This window comes from Rattus norvegicus, chromosome 4 (assembly GCF_021556685.1).
Source record: "Rattus norvegicus strain SHRSP/BbbUtx chromosome 4, alternate assembly SHRSP_T2T, whole genome shotgun sequence".
Lineage (NCBI taxonomy): Eukaryota > Metazoa > Chordata > Mammalia > Rodentia > Muridae > Rattus > Rattus norvegicus.
The window spans coordinates 11,109,029-11,115,187 of record NC_141537.1 but is presented as its reverse complement, the minus strand read 5'-3'; positions in this window follow the sequence as shown (position 1 = coordinate 11,115,187).

Genomic DNA, 6,159 nt, shown 5'->3' with positions numbered 1-6,159 from the left:
ACTGTCTCTGAGGACAGGAGTGCTGTGAGATACTGTGTATGAGGAGGACAGGAGTGCTGTGAGATACTTTCTATGAGGACAGGAGTGCTGTGAGATACTGTCTATGAGGACAGGAGCGCTGTGAGATACTGTCTATGAGGAGGACAGGAGTGCTGTGAGATCTGTCTATGAGGACAGGAGCGCTGTGAGATACTGTCTATGAGGACAGGAGCGCTGTGAGATACTGTCTATGAGGACAGGAGTGGTGTGAGATACTGTCTATGAGGACAGGAGCCCTGTGAGATACTGTCTATGAAGACAGGAGTGCTGTGAGATACTGTGTATGAGGACAGGAGTGCTGTGAGATACTGTCTATTAGGACAGGAGCGCGGTGAGATACTGTCTATGAGGAGGACAGGAGTGCTGTGAGATACTGTCTATGAGGACAGGAGCGCTGTGAGATACTGTCTATGAGGACAGGAGCGCTGTGAGATACTGTCTATGAGGAGGACAGGAGTGCTGTGAGATATTGTCTATGAGGACAGGAGCGCTGTGAGATACTATCTATGAGGAGGACAGGAGCGCTGTGAGATACTCTCTATGAGGAGGACAGGAGTGCAGTGAGATCTGTCTATGAGGACAGGAGCGCTGTGAGATACTGTCTATAAGGACAGCAGCCCTGTGAGGTACTGTCTATGAGGACAGGAGCGCTGTGAGATACTGTCTACTAGGACAGGAGTGCTGTGAGATACTGTCTACTAGGAGGACAGGAATGCTGTGAGATACTGTCTATGAGGACAGGAGTGCTGTGAGATACTGTCTACTAGGAGGACAGGAGTGCTGTGAGATACTCTCGATGAGGACAGGAGCGCTGTGAGATACTGTCTATGAGGAGGACAGGAGCGCTGTGAGATACTGTCTATGAGGACAGGAGCGCTGTGAGATATTGTCTATGAGGACAGGAGCGCTGTGAGATACTGTCTATGAGGAGGACAGGAGCGCTGTGAGATACAGTCTATAAGGACAGGAGTGCTGTGAGATACTGTGTATGAGGAGGACAGGAATGCTGTGAGATACTGTCTATGAGGACTGGAGTGCTGTGAGATACTGTCTATGAGGACAGGAGCACTGTGAGTTACTGTCTATGAGGAGGACAGGAGTGCTGTGAGATACTGTCTATGAGGACAGGAGTGTTGTGAGATACTCTTTATGAGGACATGAGCGCTGTGAGATACTGTCTATGAGGAGGACAGGAGCGCTGTGAGACACTATCTATGAGGAGGACAGGAGAGCTGTGAGATACTGTCTATGAGGAGGACTGGAGCGCTGTCAGATACTGTCTATAAGGACAGGAGCGCTGTGAGATACTGTCTACTAGGACAGGAGTGTTGTGAGATACTGTCTACTAGGAGGACAGGAATGCTGTGAGATACTGTCTATGAGGACAGGAGTGCTGTGAGATACTGTCTACTAGGAGGACAGGAGTGCTGTGAGATACTGTCTTCTAGGACAGGAGCGCTGTGAGATACTGTCTATGAGGACAGGAGTGCTGTGAGATACTGTCTATGAGGAGGACAGGAGTGCTGTGAGATCATGTCTATGAGGACAGGAGCGCTGTGAGATACTGTCTATGAGGAGGACATGAGCGCTGTGAGATACTGTCTATGAGGAGGACAGGAGCGCTGTGAGATACTGTCTCTGAGGACAGGAGTGCTGTGAGATACTGTGTATGAGGAGGACAGGAGTGCTGTGAGATACTTTCTATGAGGACAGGAGTGCTGTGAGATACTGTCTATGAGGACAGGAGCGCTGTGAGATACTGTCTATGAGGAGGACAGGAGTGCTGTGAGATCTGTCTATGAGGACAGGAGCGCTGTGAGATACTGTCTATGAGGACAGGAGCGCTGTGAGATACTGTCTATGAGGACAGGAGTGGTGTGAGATACTGTCTATGAGGACAGGAGCCCTGTGAGATACTGTCTATGAAGACAGGAGTGCTGTGAGATACTGTGTATGAGGACAGGAGTGCTGTGAGATACTGTCTATTAGGACAGGAGCGCTGTGAGATACTGTCTATGAGGAGGACAGGAGTGCTGTGAGATACTGTCTATGAGGACAGGAGCGCTGTGAGATACTGTCTATGAGGACAGGAGCGCTGTGAGATACTGTCTATGAGGAGGACAGGAGTGCTGTGAGATATTGTCTATGAGGACAGGAGCGCTGTGAGATACTATCTATGAGGAGGACAGGAGCGCTGTGAGATACTCACTATGAGGAGGACAGGAGTGCAGTGAGATCTGTCTATGAGGACAGGAGCGCTGTGAGATACTGTCTATAAGGACAGCAGCCCTGTGAGGTACTGTCTATGAGGACAGGAGCGCTGTGAGATACTGTCTACTAGGAGGACAGGAATGTTGTGAGATACTGTCTATGAGGACAGGAGTGCTGTGAGATACTGTCTACTAGGAGGACAGGAGTGCTGTGAGATACTGTCGATGAGGACAGGAGCGCTGTGAGATACTGTCTATGAGGAGGACAGGAGCGCTGTGAGATACTGTCTATGAGGACAGGAGCGCTGTGAGATATTGTCTATGAGGAAAGGAGCGCTGTGAGATACTGTCTATGAGGAGGACAGGAGCGCTGTGAGATACAGTCTATAAGGACAGGAGTGCTGTGAGATACTGTGTATGAGGAGGACAGGAGTGCTGTGAGATACTGTGTATGAGGACAGGAGTGCTGTGAGATACTGTCTATGAGGACAGGAGCACTGTGAGTTACTGTCTATGAGGAGGACAGGAGTGCTGTGAGATACTGTCTATGAGGACAGGAGTGTTGTGAGATACTCTTTATGAAGACATGAGCGCTGTGAGATACTGTCTATGAGGAGGACAGGAGCGCTGTGAGATACTGTCTCTGAGGACAGGAGTGCTGTGAGATACTGTGTATGAGGAGGACAGGAGTGCTGTGAGATACTGTCTATGAGGACAGGAGTGCTGTGAGATAATGTCTATGAGGACAGGAGCGCTGTGAGATACTGTCTATGAGGAGTACAGGTGTGCTGTGAGAAACTGTCTACTAGGACAGGAGCGCTGTGAGATACTGTCTATGAGGACAGGAGTGCTGTGAGATACTGTCTATGAGGACAAGAGCGCTGTGAGATACTGTCTATGAGGAGGACAGGAGCGCTGTGAGATACTGTCTCTGAGGACAGGAGTGCTGTGAGATACTGTCTATGAGGACAGGAGCGCTGTGAGATACTGTCTATGAGGACAGGAGCGCTGTGAGATACTGTCTATGAGGACAGGAGTGGTGTGAGATACTGTCTATGAGGACAGGAGCCCTGTGAGATACTGTCTATGAAGACAGGAGTGTTGTGAGATACTGTGTATGAGGACAGGAGTGGTGTGAGATACTGTCTATGAGGCAGGAGCGCTGTGAGATACTGTCTATGAGGAGGACAAGAGTGCTGTGAGATAATGTCTATGAGGACAGAAGCGCTGTGAGATACTGTCTATGAGGAGGACAGGAGTGCTGTGAGATACTGTCTATGAGGACAGGAGCGCTGTGAGATACTATCTATGAGGAGTACAGGAGAGCTGTGAGATACTGTCTATGAGGAGGACTGGAGCGCTGTCAGATACTGTCTATAAGGACAGGAGCGCTGTGAGATACTGTCTACTAGGACAGGAGTGTTGTGAGATACTGTCTACTAGGAGGACAGGAAAGCTGTGAGATACTGTCTATGAGGACAGGAGTGCTGTGAGATACTGTCTACTAGGAGGACAGGAGTGCTGTGAGATACTGTCTTCTAGGACAGGAGCGCTGTGAGATACTGTCTATGAGGACAGGAGTGCTGTGAGATACTGTCTATGAGGAGGACAGGAGTGCTGTGAGATCATGTCTATGAGGACAGGAGCGCTGTGAGATACTGTCTATGAGGAGGACATGAGCGCTGTGAGATACTGTCTATGAGGAGGACAGGAGTGCTGTGAGATCTGTCTATGAGGACAGGAGCGCTGTGAGATACTGTCTATGAGGACTGGAGCGCTGTGAGATACTGTCTATGAGGACAGGAGTGGTGTGAGATACTGTCTATGAGGACAGGAGCCCTGTGAGATACTGTCTATGAAGACAGGAGTGCTGTGAGATACTGTGTATGAGGACAGGAGTGCTGTGAGATACTGTCTATTAGGACAGGAGCGCTGTGAGATACTGTCTATGAGGAGGACAGGAGTGCTGTGAGATACTGTCTATGAGGACAGGAGCGCTGTGAGATACTGTCTATGAGGACAGGACCGCTGTGAGATACTGTCTATGAGGAGGACAGGAGTGCTGTGAGATATTCTGTATGAGGACAGGAGCGCTGTGAGATACTATCTATGAGGAGGACAGGAGCGCTGTGAGATACTCTCTATGAGGAAGACAGGAGTGCAGTGAGATCTGTCTATGAGGACAGGAGCGCTGTGAGATACTGTCTATAAGGACAGCAGCCCTGTGAGGTACTGTCTATGAGGACAGGAGCGCTGTGAGATACTGTCTACTAGGACAGGAGTGCTGTGAGATACTGTCTACTAGGAGGACAGGAATGCTGTGAGATACTGTCTATGAGGACAGGAGTGCTGTGAGATACTGTCTACTAGGAGGACAGGAGTGCTGTGAGATACTGTCTATGAGGAGGACATGAGCGCTGTGAGATACTGTCTATGAGGAGGACAGGAGCGCTGTGAGATACTGTCTCTGAGGACAGGAGTGCTGTGAAATACTGTGTATGAGGAGGACAGGAGTGCTGTGAGATACTTTGTATGAGGACAGGAGTGCTGTGAGATACTGTCTATGAGGACAGGAGCGCTGTGAGATACTGTCTATGAGGAGGACAGGAGTGCTGTGAGATCTGTCTATGAGGACAGGAGCGCTGTGAGATACTGTCTATGAGGACAGGAGCGCTGTGAGATACTGTCTATGAGGACAGGAGTGGTGTGAGATACTGTCTATGAGGACAGGAGCCCTGTGAGATACTGTCTATGAAGACAGGAGTGCTGTGAGATACTGTGTATGAGGACAGGAGTGCTGTGAGATACTGTCTATTAGGACAGGAGCGCTGTGAGATACTGTCTATGAGGAGGACAGGAGTGCTGTGAGATACTGTCTATGAAGACAGGAGCGCTGTGAGATACTGTCTATGAGGACAGGAGCGCTGTGAGATACTGTCTATGAGGAGGACAGGAGTGCTGTGAGATATTGTCTATGAGGACAGGAGCGCTGTGAGATACTATCTATGAGGAGGACAGGAGCGCTGTGAGATACTCTCTATGAGGAGGACAGGAGCGCTGTGAGATACTGTCTATAAGGTCAGCAGCCCTGTGAGGTACTGTCTATGAGGACAGGAGTGCTGTGAGATACTGTCTACTAGGACAGGAGTGCTGTGAGATACTGTCTACTAGGAGGACAGGAATGCTGTGAGATACTGTCTATGAGGACAGGAGTGCTATGAGATACTGTCTACTAGGAGGACAGGAGTGCTGTGAGATACTGTCGATGAGGACAGGAGCGCTGTGAGATACTGTCTATGAGGAGGACAGGAGCGCTGTGAGATACTGTCTATGAGGAGGACAGGAGCGCTGTGAGATACTGTCTCTGAGGACAGGAGTGCTGTGAGATACTGTGTATGAGGAGGACTGGAGTGCTGTGAGATACTTTCTATGAGGACAGGAGCGCTGTGAGATACTGTCTATGAGGAGGACAGGAGTGCTGTGAGATACTGTCTATGAGGACAGGAGCGCTGTGAGATACTGTCTATGAGGACAGGAGCGCTGTGAGATACTGTCTATGAGGACAGGAGTGGTGTGAGATACTGTCTATGAGGACAGGAGCCCTGTGAGATACTGTCTATGAAGACAGGAGTGTTGTGAGATACTGTGTATGAGGACAGGAGTGGTGTGAGATACTGTCTATGAGGCAGGAGCGCTGTGAGATACTGTCTATGAGGAGGACAAGAGTGCTGTGAGATAATGTCTATGAGGACAGGAGCGCTGTGAGATACTGTCTATGAGGAGGACAGGAGTGCTGTGAGATACTGTCTATGAGGACAGGAGCGCTGTGAGATACTATCTATGAGGAGGACAGGAGAGCTGTGAGATACTGTCTATGAGGAGGACTGGAGCGCTGTCAGATACTGTCTAT